Source organism: Chrysemys picta, chromosome 5 (assembly GCF_011386835.1).
Source record: "Chrysemys picta bellii isolate R12L10 chromosome 5, ASM1138683v2, whole genome shotgun sequence".
Lineage (NCBI taxonomy): Eukaryota > Metazoa > Chordata > Testudines > Emydidae > Chrysemys > Chrysemys picta.
The window spans coordinates 35,852,045-35,874,522 of NC_088795.1; the positions used below are offsets into that span (position 1 = coordinate 35,852,045).

General features: G+C 39.3%; 1 long non-coding RNA gene across 4 annotated transcripts in view; it reads left to right on the forward strand.

The window, feature by feature from the left end:
* LOC112059823 (uncharacterized) overlaps positions 1-22,478 on the forward strand; it is a 42,182-nt gene that overhangs the window by 11,210 nt on the left and 8,494 nt on the right. For 2 of the 4 annotated variants that reach the window (XR_002889096.3, XR_006176762.2), the window contains 4 exons: positions 2,968-3,057; positions 5,479-5,550; positions 14,517-14,646; positions 16,769-16,950. This is a non-coding gene — a long non-coding RNA (uncharacterized LOC112059823). The other 2 variants (XR_002889097.3, XR_002889098.3) reach the window with 2 other exon arrangements.

A 22,478-nucleotide genomic window follows, 5' to 3' on the forward strand; every position in this document is an offset into this window, starting at 1 on the left:
TGTCAATAGGTTTTTCAGGGCATGGAACACAGCAGAATTAGATGAACAATAAGTTGTGCTTTCAGGTGGAGTCACAAAAATGAGCATATCCACCTCAATGCATTAAAACGACAAATCCATGTCTTTGTGTGGAATCCTGAAATACCATTAGATTTCATAACTGGCTGTGCTGTGGAGTGAAGCTTGATGTATAGACATTTGTCTACAGGAAAAATGTGGACATTATCACACTACTGTTATTTAGATGCCAATTAGATGATATTTTGGCCTTTCTCTTGTTAATTGTGTTATACCTTCAAACAAATGGCCTCACTCAGAAGTAAAAAAAAAAAAAGGGTCACATTCAGATGTGAGTCTATTGATGTAATTTACCCCTTCATCTTTAAATTCCACTGGTTTATTCTCTGTTCATTCCCAAAGTCAGTCAATCAGGCTCTGCTCTATTCTTTTGTATTAATTCTGACAACCGCTTACTGATGTATAATTTACACTGCATCTAAAAGAGTCAATGTTCGTGTAACTCACATGTGTGTAGGCTAGAACAAGGCCTAAGCCACATCAGTTTACAGTTCCTTAGAGACAAATTGAGGGATGATTCTAAAGCTCAGGTGCTTGTCCCTATACTAGCACTATGACTGTCTTACTTCCATTTCTTTTCCCCTCTATTTGTTTATCTCTGTCTCCTTCTCTCTCTCCCACACTGAATGAGTGCAAAGTCTTAGGCCAAATGTAAAAAGTCCACAATGAAAACATGGGGAAAACCTTTCCTTCTACCATCAAGATAAGTATCTTAATACTCTTAGCCAATGCAGAGTAGGAGGAAACTGAGAGATGTACAGTGTCCTCTGATGTATTTTCCCCATCACACCCTAAAAAAAAGTTATAATTGAGAAACAGGTTCCACAGCATCCAGGAGCAGAACACATTCCCATTCCCTCTCAGTAGCGAAGTTTGTTTGTCTTGAAAGCTACAAGTTTGTTCTTTATTGCAAGGCACGGACTATAGCATGGATAACTATGAAAGACTGAAGTTCTGCCAGCAATCCAGAGTATATAAACTTTAACTTTACAGCTGAGAGGCATGTCACTTAACTCCACAGTGGTGTCAATAATATTATGTGAGAAACACAGTGCAGTGTCTCCTATAAAAGTTCATCCAGTTATCTGATTTCAATCTGTCCTATACAGTGTGCATATATCCTCGGGTATTTGTAAACATCAGCTTTATAGCATTCAGCTTGTTAAGCAAGACGCAGCAGGAGAACTGGTTTTGGACAAGAAAAAGTTATTGAACAAAGCAAGATTTAGTGCCTCTTACAAATTAACTGCTGGTGACTTTTCTACATATTATCACACCAATTACATTGATAGGATGCAACTGGCTAACACCAGGAAACATGTACCTGATTAATATATTCGGTAGCTCATTTGGCTGAAGTCCTTGAACAATTTCACATGGATTAGTAGCTCAGTTTGAACGGCTGGTTTGATGGTTTCTAGATAACTAGAATTATTGGCTATTGGTTTGAACACAGAACTAGGCACAGTGGGGGGACTGTAGTTTCGTCATTAGAGCATTAGAACACAGCTAAGGAAATATGAGTTCTATTCCTAGCCCTGCCACTGACGTGCTGTGTGAGCTTGGGTAAGCTAGTTAACCTCTCTGTGCTGCCGTTTCACTTTCTCAACAATGAGAATAATACTTCCCTACCTCAAAGAGCTAAGAGGCTAAATTAATGTTTGTAAATCACTTTGAGAGCCTCTGGTGGAAAGCACCATGAAAAAGACTATGTGGGTACAAAGTAGAAATGGGATCAAACCACATATCTGGATCTAAAGATATGGAAGCATTCAGTCCCATCAGCATTCAGGCCAAATCCTGATCCCACTGAAGCTTGTGGTAAAACTCCCATTGATTTCAATCTGTCCTGAATTATTGAAATATATTTTAATTTACTTCTGCTCCTCTCCCCTTACTTACATAACAGAGTTTATTAAGCACAGTTTAAGTGGGTTAAATTATTAGCCAGATTTATAAGTTAGTGAGACAAACTCATTCTGGCAATGACCAGACCATATCTTTCAAGCTTGTGTACTTTATCAATGATATCTGACCTAGAAGGGAGTTATTTGATGACTAGTTACCATTTGGGAGTCTTCGTTTTGATAGAACTGTCAAATTATTCTAGCTTGAAAGTGTTGTCAGGTTAAAATAACTCAAAAATACCACTACTTTAACCAGGCCAAACCAGCGCTGCTTCTTATCTAGGAATGTGTTATGGTTATGTCTAATAAGCCAATTAAATAAGCACAGGACAAATTTAGGTTGTCAGTTTAATAGAGTAATGGCTTTTGGAGTTTTTCAAATAATTACAGATATGTTTAGATATAACAATCTATTTTCTACTGTAAATGGTAAAATAAATGGGTTACTACACACACACAAAACAACTGGGCAGTGAAATTCAAAAAATACACATTTGCAAAACTTTTTACATTAAACTGTGAATGAGACAAGGAAAATCTTGGGATGGATGTGGGTGGAGGGGGTGTGATGATATGTTTCTATAGGTCTTAAATGACTTGAGCTGAAGAGTTTTTCTTTCATTAGAGGGAAATCAGAGAATAAAAAAAGGGAAAAAAAACAAAGATGGTGTTCATCTTCTCTTCCCTCTCATCATTACACAAGTAGGCACACTGTTACAGTGCAGGACTTCGTTTTGCATGCTTCGATTTCAATAAAGTTTAAGGTGTAAGAATAACTTTAAGTAAAATATTTCATTTCTTTCTTTGTATGTTTAATGGAATCCAGTCAAAGTGTAGCTCATGTCATGAACTCTGTCAGAAGTAAGAGCAAAATATCTTGTTGTAAGACTTGGTATTTGCTTCGGTTTACATCCTTTTCCCATTTACCTTTTTTGTTTTATACATGACACTGTAATGAAACTTTCTCATTTTGATCTGAAAGGGTTTCAAGCATTTCATCAATAGAATCATTGTTTTAAGTTTGGAGGTTGTTCAGGGTCAACACGGAGAAGACGAAGCACAAACACAAGTGGTGAGTTTTATTTCATTGCTTATGGGGGCTGAGATGTGTACCTTTGACTCGGAAGACTTGCCATTATTATTTATGTAATAGCAACAATGTGCTATGTGCTTCAAAGAAAAGTAAGAACACAAGGTTCCTGCTGACCCAGACAGCTCACAATTAAGACATACCATGTCAACACACTTCCACAAGTTTTACTGTGGGTTCATATTGCAAAACATTTTCTGGAAAGAACTGCTCAAATTTAAAAATGCTTTATAAAACTTTGGTCATGTTTGCACCCTTTTTGTGTTCACTCCCTTTCATCACACAATGGATTCAGACTCAGTTTTAGGGGTTTGGAAGCTTGTGAAAAGTCAGTTTTAACTCTGCAACCACAAGAGCCTTGATCAGAGTCAGTTAAATAAAGTAGATAAAGAATCGATCACAGATTTAGCAACAGTGTTACCATGCATGCACATTAAAGCTCTGCACCTATAAACATTTATGCACATGCTTAACTTTAAGCTCAATTGAAATAAGCGGGGAAGTGCTTAAAATTAAGCACACGTGCTAACTGTTTGCAGGATCAGGGCCTAATAGTTACTTTGTGGGAATGTCTGATAAAATATAATTTAAATTGTTTTCTGAGCTAATAAACCTTATGAGATGCAAATGTTTATAAGGATAATACACTGGGCAAGGCCTGTGTTACCCAGAAAGGGGGAAAGCTTACAATTTTCCAATCCTGTTTACAGTACCTCATCCCACTCCATGAGAGATTCAAAGGCCCTGATACTCAAACCCTCCTCCTCCTAATTTCTACATAAGAGATATGATTATCCAGTCAGGGGGAAAAAACACTGTCATGCTGCTGCTGATGATGATGATGATAATCACAACCAGTCATTTCTGGGGCCACTCACAACCTACAAATGATCAATCTATAGCAGTGATACTCACACCGAGGCTTTAGAGCCACTAGTGGCTCTTTAATGCGTCTCCTGCAGCTCTTTGCAACACGATATTAAAACACTGTGTGATTTAATTATTAACCAATCTAAGTTATTAACCAATCAGGATGCTTTTACTATGTTATTAACCAATTGTAGTTGATAAAATAATAATACTTAGTCATTTTGCTGTGAGAATTATATATATCTAAAACAAATATTTCCCGTCATACTATTTAAATATGAATATATAGTACTATAGTAAATGAAACAATGAATTCACACTTCCGTGACTCTTTTGGGTAATTTTGATCACTAATTTGGCTCCAGAACCACTGAGATCTGAGTATCACTAATCTATAGCATCAAAACTCACCAGAAATAATGAAGGAAATTTGAGAAAATTGTAGTCTGTTCATGGACATTTTTGTACGCAGAAAGAGGATGAATCTATCAAGTAAATGATTTGCTATGGCACACCCTCTCATGAGAAATTTATAAAAAATGTTTTGAACAATTTGTGCCTGTCCAGAGAGAGCTAAAAGTTCTGCTTTGAATTATCATGAATATTTCACAAAGGCAAATGAATTTCCAGCAAATTTGATTCTTTTCATTTCCATGTTTGTCCTGAAACTAGCAACGTCTTGTATGTTTTGCTTTTTTTCATTACTAGAACAGTATTGCCAACCCCAAGAGTTGAAAAATCATAAATCAGGCCCCAGAATAGTCAAGAGATTAGCTTAAAATCATAATATTTTTAAAAATAATTCATTTGCCACTTATAATTTGCCTTACCATGTTTGAGCAGTTAGAGTTTGCTTTTCTCCATAACTATGAGGATAGAAGACATGGTCAGATTTTTAAACTATGCTTTGTTAACACTTAATTGAGTAGTGCAATAGTCCTCTGGAGTTTATGATTCTCCCTGGTAAGAGAAATAGATCCAGAGAAATAGATCTCCTTGTAGTTTTCATTTGAAGGTGAACAGAGACGGAAGAAAGTAATTCACTGTAGTAGAAGGAAGTAAAACCCTCCACCTAGCATGCCTGAGTCATTGTCAATGGCAAGTATGCCTTCAGAGTTAAGCAAGTACCCTTAATAACAAAGATTTAATTCCATACTTCCCCAATATTAATATAATAGTTACTTTTTCCACATAGTAAAATTAACAGCCGTTTATTAATAACCAAATTTATTTCAGGTAGTGGAAACACAATATAACAATTAGTGTTTTTGCAGCAGCAGTCACCCACTCTTAGTGTCAATTAGCCTAATTAGTGGTTAGCAGTTCACATTGCCCTTCAATCACTTATAAATGTCTCTCCACACAAATGTCAGATACTCATACACAGATTTTTCTCACGTCTCAATACATGACTTGGCTGCTGGAGACAGGAGCTGGGAAATATGCTGTTTGATTTGCCACAAGGCTTATCCACCCACTGTCAGAAAATAGAGCTTTCATTTGCCACCCACTAATTCTATGCTTTTCTGTCAGCCACAGAAGCCAAAGTACAATTTGTTGGCCACTGATACAACTGAACATCCTATTATCTCTTCATTTCAGCAGGTAGGTGGTCCGGGGTGTGCTTCCCCTCAGGGGACATGTACCTGTTAAGACAATATTTCTTTTGGCTCCAGTTCTAAGCCATAGGCAGGGGGATTAGAGATTCAGCTTTTAATTGTGCTTGCCTTTTTCTTTTGCAAATGGAAGTCATTCCATAGCACCTTTTGTGATATGAAAATGAAAACTGAATTAAAGCATATTTTTGGTTCCTGAACAACCATTCCAGTCAGGAAGGCACCTTGTTTAAGCCAGTGGGTGTGCTCAGCAGACAGCACAGGGTTTGGCAATACTGTAATGTAGGCAAACATTGAGTAATTTCAAAGCAAACCAGTCTTCACCCCCATGGAGAAAAGCACTAACACTCGGTTTTTATAGATGACACACAGAATTATTTAGCATTGTTCATTTATTTATCAGCTTCAAATCTTTAAAGTTTTGACAGATTAATAACTTCCTTCAGGAGCTTTAAATAAACATGGTGGATTAACAAACAGACTAAGAGCCTACTTAAATTGTACAAACATATAAAGCAGGCTGACTTGTCTAATGAAAACCTGATAAGCAAAATATCATTCAAAAAAATAAGATTGTGTCTCAATTTCCAAGAGAGTAATTTATCTTTTTATATCCACTAGAGCAACAAATGAATGAGAGTCAGTCTCAGTTTAAATAACTCCCCCATTATGCCCTGTCTTGATCATTTGATTTTATCAAGAGTTGATTCTGTATGTATTTACATACTGCTTTAAATATTTTATTATAAATATAATGTGCTTTTATAAACTGTGGTTTGTTTTGTCCTTTTTAAATGCTGTAGATCAATATAATGCATAGGAAAAAATCCTGGGACAGGGATTTAAAATTATAGCCTCAGCAAACCTGTAAGTACTGCAGCCCTATTAGAACATCAACATCCTATGAGGTTCAGATGTATCTGTACAAAATAAATCATTTTTAAGGAATAGGCCACATTCTGTCCTGACTAGCACTCGGTCCAGTAATCTAGCACAAGATGTACAGTACATTTGGCACAGTAGGCTAGATCCTCCAATACAGTGCAGCCATTTGGGGCTGAACTACCAACATAACATGGTGATGGAGCCAATCTTTTCAGTCTGTTATAAAGTTGGTCCCCCAGTGGCATAGAGCCAATGTAGGGGCTCTTTTGTCACTTCCCTTCCCTACTTCCAGCATAGCAGGAAAAATGGGGTGTGGTCAGCAGAAATGTGGTTTGGATGGAGTTGCCCTCGGGCTACACCTGCCCTCAGCTACAGTTGTTTTCTTCCAGGTGGAAGTTAGAGCAATATTAGGGCTACTCTGGCATAGCACAAAGGAGCCAGCCCTAAGCAGCACCAGGAGCAAAGAAGTACAAATGGCCTGCTTGGAACTACTTTTCCACCCTCCAGTCTTATGCTCCATGTACTTAGGCTGCAGCTGATAAAATGGCTCGATAAACAGAATAAACAATATCCTCAAGATTATGTCTTCAAATAATGAAGTTTCCTCCCCAAAAAATTATATTGCTCCAGGGTTCAGAATTATTGTATTAGTTACTATGAGTGAAATTTACAACCCCAGGACAGGGATCCTAGAAAAAGAGAGAGAGAGAATCCTCTCCCCATGTTGGGTGCAGGATACAATTCCATGGCTGCTGCTGGATCCCCACAACTGCAAAACCTACCCACAACCCTCACCACCGCTATGAACTCCCATTGAGTCAGCCACAATAGAGTTCATCTCCACATCGTGCAGGTAACTGCACTGGCCCTTGGCACATCCTCCCCATTTCCATAAAGCAAAACTGCAGCAATTATTTGTTTTGACTCCTCTATGCCCTTGAAAGAATTGGCCTTAAATCATTATGGCTTTATTAATTTATTTAGTGCTGTTTACAGCAGTCATCTTAAAGTAAAAGCAAAGTTTTTTAAACATTTGGTAAAGAACATTGTTGGACTTTAAAATAACTATCAAATCTTTGGGAGGAGAATTCCACAAGAGGGGGTGAAGAAGGTGCACATGCACTGTGCCAGCAACAAATCAAAACCCAAATGCAAAAACAACAACAACAACAAAAGTAGGAGAATACACAAAGACTGGCTTGTGCAAGTAGGAAGATACAGTACCATAGCCTTGAGGACCTCAAGAGCCCAGTAACAGGGGTCAGAACTTATGTCTCAACTTAATGGCAGGCAGTTTAGCTGAATAACTATTTCAGTGGTATGTGAATGGCAAGAATACAGGAAAATTGAATGATCGAAGTATTCCTCTGGTAAGCAGTCACTTGGCATGTGAGTAATTTCTCACCCATGGGAAGTAAGAGTTCACAGTCAGGCACCAAGGAAGTAGAATGACTTTGTGAGTAGTCACTCTCGCTTTTTTACATTGGTCTGTCAATACAATTCAGATTTTTTTTAAAGTTATATTACAGGGGGGTTTTGGTAAATACTCGTAAAGAGCAGGATTCCCCATGTCCCCCAATTCGTGTAATACTTTAATAGCAGAAAACACCAGTCCAATTAGAAAGGAAGTTTCATAGTGAGGACGGCTCAGGAGTATAACAGCACAAAACTACAGACATTTTCCTGAAAGTTATATTTGTTAATGTACATGCTTTTTCCTCATTTTGCATGGATGTTTTTAATGTTGTTATACTCTCTTGCAGTGAACATTATCGTGTAGTCACATAAGTGAACCCCAGATTTGTTAATAATTGTTTTAATTAGGAATATTGCTTACTGCCCTTCGGGAAGCTGCTCAGATATCACATTGATGGGCTCAACATAACAACCTAAATGGAATAAACTGTACCATACATAATTTGTTTGATTAGCAATATTTGATCTAAATCTGATATTTGTGCTTTAACTAAGGCTTTTTCTCACTCAGCCCCAACCGCTTCTGCTTGTTTAGACACACTGTCTCATATGGATGGTATTGTGCAGTACTACCAAAAGGAAACTGAAAATTATTGGCAAAGTAAATTGTTTTTGCAAAAGATTTTTTTTTTCAAATCTTCCTTACAGTGGAAATCTTTTAACACCTAATTCTTCCTTCCTAATAGCACATACAATATTTGGGGGCATGTTATCTTTCAACTCACTGGGTTTTTTTAAATTTGAGGTCTTTGTTTTATTGTCCATGTACTGTTTTGGAACTGTAATCCATCATTTTCTGGGGAAATTAATTCAGAAATAGGAATGTGAAGTTGCTTGACACACTGCACCAAAAGTTAGTCATGGCACCATAGAAGAAACACACACACACACACACACACACACACACAGACACACACACATGCGTCCATCGTATACAAACGTTAATAAATGAGCAGAGATAATTCAGGTATGAGAAGTTTCCCAGCTGTGTAAGAAATCCAATTACACAGCAGGTTTTTTAACACTGTACTTGCATTTCAGTGCCTCTGTGGCTTGTTTTGTCTTCTGCTGTTTCTATTAGATTTGTCATTTCAAGTTTGCTCCAAATGGAATTTCATGAAATCCCAGAAGACCACAAGATTGGTAAACCTGTCTTAACTGCTCTGACAATATCATGAAACAGAGCTTGAATTACCAATACACATGGGAATTCTAATGCAATTATGAGTGTTTACTTACACCATGTGTTTCTCACTGAGCCTCGGTATATCAGGATAAACCAAAGGGAGCTAATGTTTTATAGATGGTAAGACTCTGTTTGTTTTCAGTAGGGCTAAGTCTCCCAAAGCACTCAGACACACTAATTAAAGTAAACTGCAGAGGCCCATAATAAAATATATGTGTTTGGAGACTGTGAGATGAACTCCGCAGGCTTATTAAAAGTCAAAAGAAAAATATACATTATTTATGACTTCAAAGGGACACATTGTGAGCTCCAGTTTATTTAAAGGATTAACTAAGCATTGGTTATTGGTGACCATCTGAACAGCTTTCCTTTCACAGTTCATTAGTTATGTCATATATGTGGGAAGTCGTAATTTGGGTTTAGATCAAATAAATTATGGAGGCCATATCAACATTATTAAGTGTAATCTTTATGAAAATAACACCTAACAAATTTGGGGCTCATTTTTCTCCAGTTGCCCAATTACATGTCAATACATAAACAAAAATCTAACAGATGGGCTGCTAGTTCTAAAAAATTGCTTGTTGTGGGTGGGGTTTTTTTTTTTTAAATAAATATAGCTCTGTCTCAAAACATCTAGTGGAAGTGAGAAAGAAGTGAGTGACAATTAGAAGGCTCAGAGAAGCACCAAAAGTTTGGCTACTTGTGTGAATTTTCCTGAACCGTTTTGGGCTAGAAACATGCCTTGGAAATGTTGTGAGAACAGAAGGAGAGAAAGTGTGTTCCAGTAGACAGGGATTTAATTGGGAGATAAGCTTCTAGTCCCAACTCTCCCATTGACTCACTCTCTGACCTTGAGCAAGTTGCATTTTTGTGCCTCGGTTTCCCCATCTTTATAATAGGAATCTTTTTACTTACAAGATCTATGAATGAAAAATTCACTATAAATGTAAAATATTAACATGTTTAATATTTGTATATTAAAATGTGTGTGTGTGTGTGTATATATATATATATACACACATACACATTTTAATATATATAATAATTATTTGTTACTCAGAAGGATTTTAGTTTGTTTTTTATTTGGCAAAGCTTTGCTATTTCAGTGTTTATTTCTGCCTGAAATGATTGTGACTGCCTTTAGGTCCTGGCCAGATCAAGGAAAGCAGAAGGACCCCAAAAAAACAAATAAAATATATTTGACGTTAAAGTGTTAGCCAATATGCCTGCAAAAGTGTCCATTTTGGTTCAATTCGCCCATTCCTGCACATCCCTTCACGTATTGTTTAATGAAACCCAACTTTTTAAGAAGATGAAAACAAAATGAGCCAGAGTGTTAGTGTTAAAGATACTTTTTCTTTTGGTAGTTTTTATACATTTTTGTTTTTGGCTCACAGAGAGTAATCTAAGTACATTTTTCATGAGCTGTATCAGCTCTATGGAGTTTACCTATTAATTTAATTACATTTTGTTTGAACACTCACTGCAGTTTCATTTTTTAAGTGGCTATTTTAAAAAAATGTATATTAAAGCTATGTAAGTCAGGACACACTTAACCTAAGGATGTTTGGTAGGGATGATTTTTTAGGGATATTTGCAATATAACTAAAATATAGTTTACAAGAGTTAAATGCAAGGTGAAGATCTTGTTCCTCCAGTTATCTTGTCTTTATTTGAGAGATATAGAGGACTACTCATCAGCATTGTGGCTGTTCCAATTTTTTTTATTTTTTGAAATTTCAACAATTTTTTTGTGCAAAAATCATTACTGCATTTTTCTACCAGCCCAACTCAGCATCATTATCTTCTCACATTTAATCTAGGAACATAATACAATCCCAAAATCAGAGGACAGTTTAGATATAATTCTGATTTTCCATGGCATGAATCAGAGAAGCTGCTTCATTCTGTAAATAACAGCCCTTATAAATTAACAATGAAATATTCAGATGTGGCATTTGTTGTTCTATTCAGTCATTTCTTATACTCTGGCTACCTAAAGGCAGTAGCAGTCACTGAATTCAGAAATAAACATTGAAATAGCAAATCTTTGCCAAACAATAAACAAAACTAAAATCTTTCTGAGTAACAAAATTCACAAATGAAGGAAAATAAAAACTATTCTTAGGGCCAAATTGTCCCATTAATTACACAAACCATTCCAGAAATAAAGGCAAAAAAGTCCCCTACACCAGTGATCCTCAACCTTTTCCATCCCAAGACCCCCTTTCCCATACTACAACTCTGCCCAGGATCCTCCCTCCCATTTAGCTGATATTTAGCGGAGAGCCCCATCCTATTTAGCAATATGGAAAGTGCAAGGTCATCGTAACTCCCTGGCAACAACATGAGCACTCATGGCCTTAGATTCATATTTTTAACAGAAATCTCCCTGTCTAGTGTGGAGATATATCTGCTGCCTCAGTTTCCCTTGGAAGATGTTCTTTCCCGGGTTTGTAGAGTGTTTTGAAGCAAAGAAAAATCTAAACAAAACAAACAAGCCCTTCCTGGGCTTAATACTCCTCCTAGGGTCTGCCCTCATCTTCCCTTGATACATGAAATAAAGGGGGCTTCCAATCCTGACACCATCTGGAAGTCCTGGCTTGGGGCCTCTAAACAATAACACTTGAGGTCAACACTTGGCCTCAAGCCCACACCAATGTTGCCTTCATTTGGTACCCCTTCCCATGATAGAGCCTTCTTTTTTACAAGCCTTTTCCACATCCCCTCTGGGGCTGAGTGCTTCCCCTACCCTTGGTGGAGACCCCCCACCAGGCCTTTTACTGGCCTCTTCTCCCCTCTGTATCCCCATCATCTTCACTAAGAATGAAAAGTTTATCAGTCCCTTTGGCTTTACCTCCTATGGTTTGCCTGGCTCCCAGAACAGATCTTGTTCTCCCGCCTAGGGCATCAAAAATAGTTTGGTTAATGGATGTTATAATTACCTAATTAATTATTTCCACATTCCCTGCCTCCTAACTCCTTCCAACTCCACAGTCTTTGCTGCTTCACAATGGGCAGCTGGCTAGCAGTAGGGACAGCAGTGTTCTCCATTGCAGCTTCTAGAACTATCTGGCCCTGGTAAGGGGATACTGAATAGCTCTGATCTTTATGTAGCTTTCATCATTGGTATTCTTCAGATTCTCTGTCCACTGCCCATGTCTCCTACAAGTGAAGCAGGCTATCAGCACTTCCCTCCAATCCCTAGGAGGGAACTCTCTGAGTTGTGAGGAGGATGAGAGTGGCCCACTGGAATTCCACATCTAGGGTAGGTCCAGATGCTATTCTTGGGGTATCTTTGTGAGCTGTCACAGGAGACACACCCAAGAACTGCTGGTTGCATTCCTGGATCTCTTGTAATGCCTCCTACTGGACCACTGCTGCCTCTACAGAATTTGAAGGATGGAAGCTTGGTTGATGCTCCTAATCTTATAGTTGCTGCTGTCACCAACACAGGATGTCTTCCACAATGCTCTTTCCTTGATGGGTGGGGGTCAACCCTGCCAACAGTGCTGGTTGAAACAGTCATCTTACTTCTCCAGTGTGGAGAGGCATCTGCTGTTTCAGTTTCCTCTTAAGGATAGTTTTCTCTGTGCTGGTAGGGTAATGAGGTCCTCCAACCAAATAAAAAATTCCTCATAGCCAGCCCTTCCTCAGTCTTTTCCACAGGCTCAGTTCCTGGAATCCTTCCCCAGATCCCAGTCACTGGCCAGCCAGTGAAATCATGGGGTGAGTGTTCACCATGAATATTCTGCCATCACTCTATGTGGAAAACTTCCATGGATCTGACTTGTAAAGAGATGGAATAGAGATCTGGCCTCTGGATCAGACAGTCTGATTTTGCCTTTAGTTTAAACCGTTTTCTTTTCTAATCTATACTTCTATATATGACATGATAATTTTCAGGTATGCTAGCTGGCACAACTTCAAACAGTGGGAATTATTTAAAACTTTGAGAACTTGGCAGCTGTTGTAAAATCATTTGTGTTCTGAGTATCATATAATGTCACACTTTGTTTCCTGAAGATTTCATTTTAGAATTAGATGCCCCATTATCTTCTTACACAGGAAGAACCTGCTCTCTGTGAACTTTGAAATGAGATCATTTTACTTTATTTAGAAAACAATTTTTTTTCCTGTTTCCTTCCTTGGGTTCACTAAAAACAGGCTCATATTGCATTCTTTTCTGCTGTTGCTTTTTCATCACAGTTGTATATAATCTCAGTAGCTTGAAGCTGCAGGAGATTTTGTGTCCTTCTGCGGAGTCACTGAAATGGATGATTCAGAGCATCCTAAGCTGCTTTCTGGCTGACATAACAAAAGTAAAATGCCAGCTCATTTCTTGTTCCTGATCTTTTTTACTATCAGAATCTCCCTGTGGAAAGTGAAGCAAGAGCCCTTTTGCAGAATATATGTAAATTTACTTTTGAATACAGTTCAAGGATTCATAACTCACCGGAAGCACTAGGTGTCTAAAACTGCAGGTTGGCATGCTGTAGTCATCTGAAAGGACTTCTCTTGGACATGTACAAATTCTTACTAACCTAGAGTAAGACCTAATCTTGCCAAAAGCAAGAAAACCCTAATGTAAACCTGGATTAAAAGGTCCATCACAATTATTTAGTGTAACTACTTTTATAGTTTGTTTGTTTAATATCAGGGTTGGAAGGGACCTTAGGAGGTTATCTAGTCCAACCCCCTGCCCAAAGCAGGACCAATCCCCAGACATATTTTTGCCCTAGACCCCTAAATGATCCCCTCAAGGATTGAGCTCACAACTCTGCGTTTAGCAGGCCAATGCTCAAACCACTGAGCTATCCCTCCCGCCCCCTTTCCTAAATATGAAGTAAACCTGTTATGATAACAGGCAAACAGAGGTGAATCCACTAAAAAGTCAATAGAGCCTGAGACTGCATTAAGTTTTCTGCAAGCTTTCTCGGACCCATTGAACACCTTCCTCTTTATTATGGGTAGTTCCAGTGGCTGGAGTGGAGAGGGAGCCTTTCTAGCATAGCTGCCAGGGACCAAGAAAGGCAGTAGACCACCTACTAGCAATTTCAAGGGCACAGAGTCTCTGACTCCAAACGCATGAATCTGGCTTCCAACAAATCCTTAAGATGCAAACTTTCTAAAGATAGAATTTTCAATTCCTTTCCATGGGGCAGATGGTGCAAATATCACTCTCTGGTGCAACATTTTGAGGAAAACTCCAAGAAGGGAATCTCAGAGCTTTCTTCCCCATGTGGCCCCTCCCTTGGGCTTGTCCACAAGAGGGAGTGCTTTGGCTTTATATTTACTACCAGAGCCCTTGCAGTGAGGGAAAGGAAAATGGTGTATTCGGTACAGCAGTTTGCTAGAGTACTGTAAAGTACCATCTCAACTGACATAATACCTTTAACTGACAGGTGCCGATAGTCTTGGGAGTGCCCAGCATGAATAAAGAGAATACTTCAATCGAAACCGACCCACAGGAGCATTTAAATTTCATATGATACAAGCCACTTGCTAGCAACAAGAGCAATTGCGAGAACTGAGGTACTTGTGTGGATAAAGTATTTTATTCAATTATGAATGAAAAATTTCTACTAGTCTGTATAAAGCTTGCTTTGTTTTCTGTAAATACATGTACAGCTTTATCATATAGCTGCCTACAAACATACACTCAAGTGACTTGCTTCCTTGTTATGTCTTTAATATTTCTCATGCTATGAACCATGCTTTAAAAAGCATGGCACAGATACACTGTTTGGGTTTAATTCTCTACTGCCTTACACTGTGTGTCATCATTTGGACTAATGCAAAGTGGGTATTACATGCTATCAAACCCAGATGGTTGCAACTTACACCTGCTTTGCACAGAGGTAAATGAATGACAAAAGGTGCAGGGTACAGGTGTGTTTGTGAACTAATCAATTTACACCCAAGGAAGTTCTCACAAGAAATTCAGCTTTGTGAACACCATTATGAAAATGTTTCTCTCAAATTACTTTTAAAACTCCAGGAGATCCAAGTTAATTTTTTTTTAAACAAAAGAAATTGGCTTATTCTAGTAGTTACAGTATAGAAGAACTGAATCCAGACTGAAATCCTTTATTGCTTAAATAGTATATTAATTAGAAAGATATATTGTAAAGTTATGAACTATTCATCTTGAAATGGTCATTGATCTTAAAAACAACTGAACGTTTCAGACAATGGCCTTCAGTTAGATTAATGATTGCTGCTGGCCCTTTCTATCGCTGTAGCCTAATTTGTCTCAGTAAGGATTGCCTTTGAAGTCTGGCTTAATTTACTAGCTATTAGTCTTTTAGGGGGTGTCTACAGAGTAGATATGCTTGACTTTACATGGAACAGGTTCCCAGCTAACAGATAGAAAGAAGGCATAATATATAATTTCTTTATCGTGAAACTGATAACTGCAGTGGTTTGCTGCTGTGGCTTTCTTAATAGTCGGAAGAGACAAAAGATCAAGGTCAACAGCTAATATCATTTCTTAAACTGTTAATTGATAATTAAATCACAATAAAAGTAATCTAAGCAGCCAGATGTCCTCATGAATTTTTCTCTGTGTATCATCTTGCATCCAGCAGCATAAGCAAACTAGGGTTATGCACTGTATTTTATTTTGTGAATAGATCACAAATTTGCTTGCATTTTGGTACATAGCTAAACAGCAAGCAGATAAATAGACTGTTGATATGCGGTATGGTGATTATGGATAGCTAATTCATTCATTTATGGGTTGTGGACCACATCATAATTAACTGCCTTTCCACAGCACAGGTACAATCAGACTATACATAGCATCTCTGAGTTGCCAAATGAATGTAATGTTCTTTTATATTTAAGCAACTATAAAATGCTTAAATGTGAAAAAGGTACGTTTGTGTCCAGCATCTAGAATGATATAAATAAAAGTCTCCTACACAAAGTGTAAGCCTCATGGCCAGCAGGGCCGTAGCAACAAAGAACGTGGCCCCCTCCGAACGGTGGCCCCCTCCGAACATATGTCTGGGCGGGGCCCCTTACAATGCAGAAACTGGAATGCAGTATTTATTTTGCCACTTTTAGGGGCCCCCTTCCTTGCGGGGTCCCCTCCGGTCAGAGGGTACGGAGGGCGCTCGCTACGCCTCTGATGGCCAGAAAACTTAAAGAGGTGAAAGTTTCAGCTCCCTCTATTGAGGAGAAGGGGAAAAGCCAACTCTGGTCAGCTTCCTTTGCATATTGGTTACCCATAATTTCGCCATCTAAGCTTTGTTGTTTTGATTACAATTTGTTTAAGTTTTAATGTGCATATGCAGTAATAACTAATTATTCTTACTGCTTAATGAAAGGTCAGAGAAACTCTGCTGCTAAATATGCTCTCGGTGAGGGGTCTCCATCAGGGACAATAGATGAACTAAGGTTGGGAAATAAAGTTTGGTTCCAGCAAAGAAAAGGGGAGAAATGCTGTATCCTAGAAGCAGGAACTTTGTCCAAAGGTCCTGTTTTTTCTGGATTATTCCATCTGGAACCTCTGACCCTGCATGGAGGAATCTGTGTGATGAGACTGGACTGATGATGGTGTAGATGAGGTGACACTACAGAGAGGCCTGACTGAGCCAGTAGCAGAGCTTTTCTGAGCTGCCTACTGAAAGAGGCCTGACTGAACCCGCAGGGCAGAGCTGACTTCACAACACCCTGGCTCACCTGGCCTGGTGAAGATGAGCTGAATCACTGACCTGCACCTGGTAGCTGCTCATTGGCAGAGCAGTGCCATTGGGACTGGAGGAGAACCAGCCCTAGATGCCCCTGGGCCACCTTGAGACTGACTCGTCCTGTGACTGGCATTTTTGAAGGGTAAGATTTGAGTAAGAGAGGGTTCTGGTCCTTCAGTAGCCAGACGTGTATTATCAGAGGCTGGGAAAGGCTGACTGCTATATGCATTTTGAGTTGCTCTTTCTTATATGAGTAGATATTGACACATGGAGGTCTTTTTATGTTTCTTTCTTGTGTTTCCCTCTTTTCCCATCTAAAAGATTCATGTGCCCCATGTTCCCAAAGGACTCGGAGTGCTTGTGAGTGGGGGGGAAAAACACTCACATAGGTGACCAGAGTTGTTTTGTTTTATTTCCCAGAGTCAGAAATGAGACTATGACTCTGGATGGGGGCTGGAACTATTGTTGACGTTCTTAGAAGGAACCCTAGTGATTTGCACCTGACTCTTGTTGCTGCCATCAGCACCTGGCAGAAGGGATGGAAAAGCATCTTGCCAGATACTCTATTTTGCTTTAACACATGCTTGTAGCTCCCATTAAAGTTAGGGCCTTTACTCAGGTAATGCTACAGTGAGAGTTTTGTCTGAGTAAGGACTGGGCGTAGTGGGATGCATACATGTTTAGAGGGTAGACTATATGCCACAGAAATGGTTACCAATTTGCCAGGTTATGTTAAACACAGGATGGAAGATTTCTATTTTTGTAAAATGTGTGAATTTGCTCTACATTATAGCTAGGGTGACCAGATAGAAAGTGTGGAATCTGGAGGGGGGGGGGGGTAATAAGCACCTATATAAGGAAAAGCCCCGAATATTGGGACTGTCCCTATAAAATCGGGGCATCTGGTCACCCTAATTATAGTTAACTTCAACATTTATTTTAGTAGATAAATATTTATAAAATATGCACCTCAAACCTTCCCCATACCAAAAAGCTCCCCAACATCTAGTTCAGGGGTGGGCAAACTTTTTGGCCTCAGGTTTTGTAAATTGTATGTCGGGCCGGCTAGGATAGGGGGTCATGGCCCGGCCCCCATCTCCTATCTGCCCCAGTCAAATCCCTTGTTCCTTGACCGCCCCCGGACCCTCGCCGCCCCTATCCAACCCCTCCTCTCATTCCTGACAGCCACCCGGGACCCCTGCCCCATCCAACCCCCCCTCCTTCCTGACTGCCCCCCGGGGCCCCTGCCATCATTCAACCCCTTGTTCCCCCCCATCCCTATCCACACCCCCACCTTCTGACCACCCCCCGACCTCCCCTGCCCTCTATCCAACCTCCGCTCCGTGCCCCCTTACCACACTGCCTGGAGCACCAGTGGCTGGTGGCGCTCCAGCCGCGCTGCCTGGCTGGAGCCGGGCCACGCCACCGCTGCCACCACGCAGCACAGAGCACTAGGTCAGGCCGGACTCCGCAGCTGCGCTACCCCAGGACCTCATAGCCCTGCCGCCCAGAGCATTGCACCAGCGGCGGAGTGAGCGAGCTGAGGCTGTGGGGGAGGGAGGACAGCGGGGGAGGGGCCGGGGGCTAGCCTTCTGGGCCAGGAGCTCGGGGGCCGGGCAGAACAGTCCCGCGGGCCATAGTTTGCCCACCTCTGATCTAGTTTTTCACCAAGTTCCAGAAAAACAATGATACCTGGTATTTTAATCTCTGGAATAAGAAATCCTAGATTTCTGGGAATATACAAAAATTCAGTTTAGGTAGGAAAATCTTTGAACTCCTGCAGAACAGCATGTTGTGTAATTTCTAGAAATGCCACTTCAAGAAGTAATGCAGGGCAATTTCTAAGTTCTGAATCTGAATCCTTCCTATGCCATCAAACATTGCTTAGGGCACGAACAAGCCTCCATCATCCCTGTCTATCCTGAGCTTCTCTTTGCATGTCTTCTGTGTTAAGTCCCATAAGTTTTCCCTCTCTAAGTACTGTTTGATGGAGGGATTTTTTTTTCAGTCAGACACTGTTACAGGTTCCTCCAATTGTCCAATGGCAGGCCTGCCATGGCAGACGGTCTGGCTTCCTTCTGACCTCATATCCCAGATATTTCCATCTTCTCCTCTTGATAACCTTGGAGATAAGGGGTTGTTGAACTCTCTGACAAACCTCAGCATTTGTTATAAGTTCATTCCATTTAATATCTAGTATATTTCCAAAGAATTTCCTTTCAAAGCCATTTAGATGTATGTCTGTACCTTTGGTGGATTCCTAGTTTTCACATCCATATATTAAGATGGAAATAACATTTAAAGATTTGTGATTTGGTCTATATATGTTAGATTTTCAATGACAAATCTTGTTTAAACTGGTTAATGCAGCTGCTGTCCTGCCAATTCATAACATTTTTTCCTTCGGGATATCCCATTGGCTTGCATGTTACTGCCAAGGTTTGTGAACGGTCTCACTTCTTGTGTTCCATTGTCTTCCAACGTAATGCCTAAGTTGGGAGTTGCTGGCATTCTCTTTAGAATTGATTTTTCATAACTAATTATTAACCTCATCTTTTTGTGATTCTGGACAGTCTTTCGGTCTTTGCTTACATGTTAGTTGAGCTGTTCCTTAGAAGAGCTATGTTGTCAGGAAAATCTAATGCCTGTGTTGTATCCATCTACACTTTTCTCATAATGAAGTCAATAACAGTACCAAACAGTAAAGGACAGTGAATGCATCCTAATGAATTTTTAATTTAGCATTCCATAATCACTGTCTTCCAGTAGAGCTGGGTGAATAATTCATAATCAAAAATTAACTATATTTACCTGTTTTCCTGAATTGTCCATGAGCCGATTTAACAAAATCACACATTTAATCAAAACAGATATTCACCAAATATTTCCTCTTAATAATTTTAGATCTCTAGATGATTCACAAGCTATTAATTGAGAGTATTCATTATTTGAGATAAAAGCTCTTTTAACTGGACATATGCCAAAGATTACATACAATATTCTGCTCCCTGACTGAATGGGCGGGAAATCTTAGAATCAAGTTTCCAGTAACTACACATATTCTTTCTGTGAACATTTTCCATTATTTGTCAAGAATTCACAAATTTGGGGGACTATCCCAACCAGGAAACTTTTTTGCTAGAATATTCATATGAAACAAATACAAAATGGTATAAAGTACCAGCATGAATTTGTTTTAAAATGTCAACTGAATATTCCTGGAGGGAGAGGGGGGGAAAATGTCCATGTGGGCTCATTTCTGCCTTCCAAAATGGCTTGCAGGTGCAGCTGTTTGTTTGACTCTTCATCCTGTAGTGATTTCTGCTAGAAAAAGTAAGTAAAAAAAATGATAGTTTGGAATTTATTTTTTTTAAAACTTTACCTTAATGAGGGCGAAGAGGGATTGTCTTCTAAAAAGAGGACTTTTGCTCCTCACACCTCAGTAAAGGGATTCTCCCTATCTTCCTCAAGGTCCAGTATTATGGTGACCTTCCTTGACCTAGGAAGGCTGGGCAGTACTCATTGCTGCTTCTAGTTCAGCCTCAGGGGTCACTGCAAAATAATGGAAGGTGCTTTCTTTCCATAGGTCTAAATGTGGTACCTCCACAGTATTCAGTCTTCACCGGACAGCCCAGGGAGTGAGGAACTGGGATTAGAATGGGAGCTGGTTCCTCTGCATGAGAGAACAGAATGCTCATCGCATAGGACCAAAACTGGACAGCCTAGTGGTTGAAAAATGAACAGGTCATCAATAATATCTTCTCCATCTCCCTGAAATGTTTGAGGCTAAATAATTTGGGGAAATAATGGAAAAAACATTATATGAACTAGTTAAAGCTGTATCAAAGTAGACAATGGCAGTTCATATTAATGGGAGCTCATGTAAAGATCACCACAAAGCTGCCCACCCTGCTTGTAAGCACTTTAGCGGATTGCTATGCAGAGATGTCCTCCGTTGGGTTCTTGCTTCCTCTTCCCCCCATTAATTCTTGTGCTACAAGTCTTAGCTAAGTGGCATGACGAAAGAGGTTCCAGGGTAGAGCTGGTAAAAATTTGAGACAGAATGAGAAAGAAAGATGGGTCATTAGAGGAGGAGGAGAAAGATCAGAAATAAGTGAATGAAGTAGGAAGGAATTAGGGAAGGGAGAGAGAAAGCAGGGACATGTAGAGACTGGGCTCATAGGTTTTATTCAGTTGCTTTGCCAGTGATTTGTTTAGCATGACAGCATGTACAACATTAAAAGAAACAATGGTTCATACAAACTATCCATAAACTTATTTCACGTGGATGCACATTTTGATTTTTTCATTGACTTGAGTTTTGCTTTGTGCTGCTAGTTCAAACAAAATAAAAATAAAAATAAAAATCTTTGAACTGAACACACCAAGTTTTGTGTAAATCATTCGTGCTTTATTCAAAACTGGGAAGGTTCACAAACACTGCCAGAGTAGTTTAATTTAACCTAATGTTTGGGTTTATAATGAAACTATGGACCTGAAATAAATCCAAGATCTGAAACCCCCATACTTTAGCGTAATTGAGTTCTGGATTCAAACCTTACAACTTGGGCCCATCTCTAAACTAAATCTGCCAGTAAATGCATTTCACTTTGTTTTCAGGGTTTGTTATGAATGGTTCCCATACTGCTACAGCCAGTGTGATTCAAACAAAGAGCCTGAATCCTATGAATGAACTATGCCAGGCTTCTATTCTGTGTTGTGGAAATGATCCTTTCCGCTGTGTGTACTGGGTATTGTCTCAGAATAGCAAACACATTTAGTAATGCTACCACTAACCTTTATATAGTTCTTTCAACTGTGGATCTCAAAGTATTTAATAAAAGTGGGTAAGCATCACTGTGCTCATCTTACCAGTGGGGACACTGAGGCATAGAGAAGCTAAATGACTTGACCAAGTTGTTCTGCCTGACACCCAATTCTGTTGTCAAGCCTCTGGATCATGTTGCCTAACTCTACACAGCAGCATATGGGCTCTGCTCCAGAAACAGCATTCTAAAATTAATAGTGGAGTACACTCTGGTTTATATTCAAGGAAGACTGTGTTTAATCCTAAATATCTCCATTAAAATAACCTGCTGTTTAGAAGCTATTTTGATTTATTTGAAGACATGGAAAACAAATAAATGGTCTTCAGCCTGTTTTCTCTACCCCGGTCCCCGAAACGCACATTTTCCCCAACCATGTATTAGACCATTTCTGATGTAATACACATAATTCTGTGACAAATCCACTTCAGCCTCAGTAATGCCCTTCGTTTTGACTTCAAAACATTCAGTGACTCTCATGGATTTGTACTATTTAACACCCAGATAAAGTTGAACTGTCTTTTTTAATAACGATGGATTACATTTTCTCGTTACATGCTCTGATGCAATTTGATTTTTCACTGAGCACACGTATTCCAGAGAAAACAGTAATGCCAGTGTGAGAATAATTGTAATTATTAGAAAAATAAACAAGATGAAACAAAAACTAACATAAACTGATATTAGCTGATTCAATTACTGCTACAAAGGACTATTTGTTTTCTTTCACCTAGCAGAAAGGTGCTATATTTTCCATGCTTTTTCCTTTATAAGTATATCTTTAGAAACTTAACAGCCAGATTGTGGCCAACCTCCTTGTACTAGGGTTGGGGAAGGCAAAGAG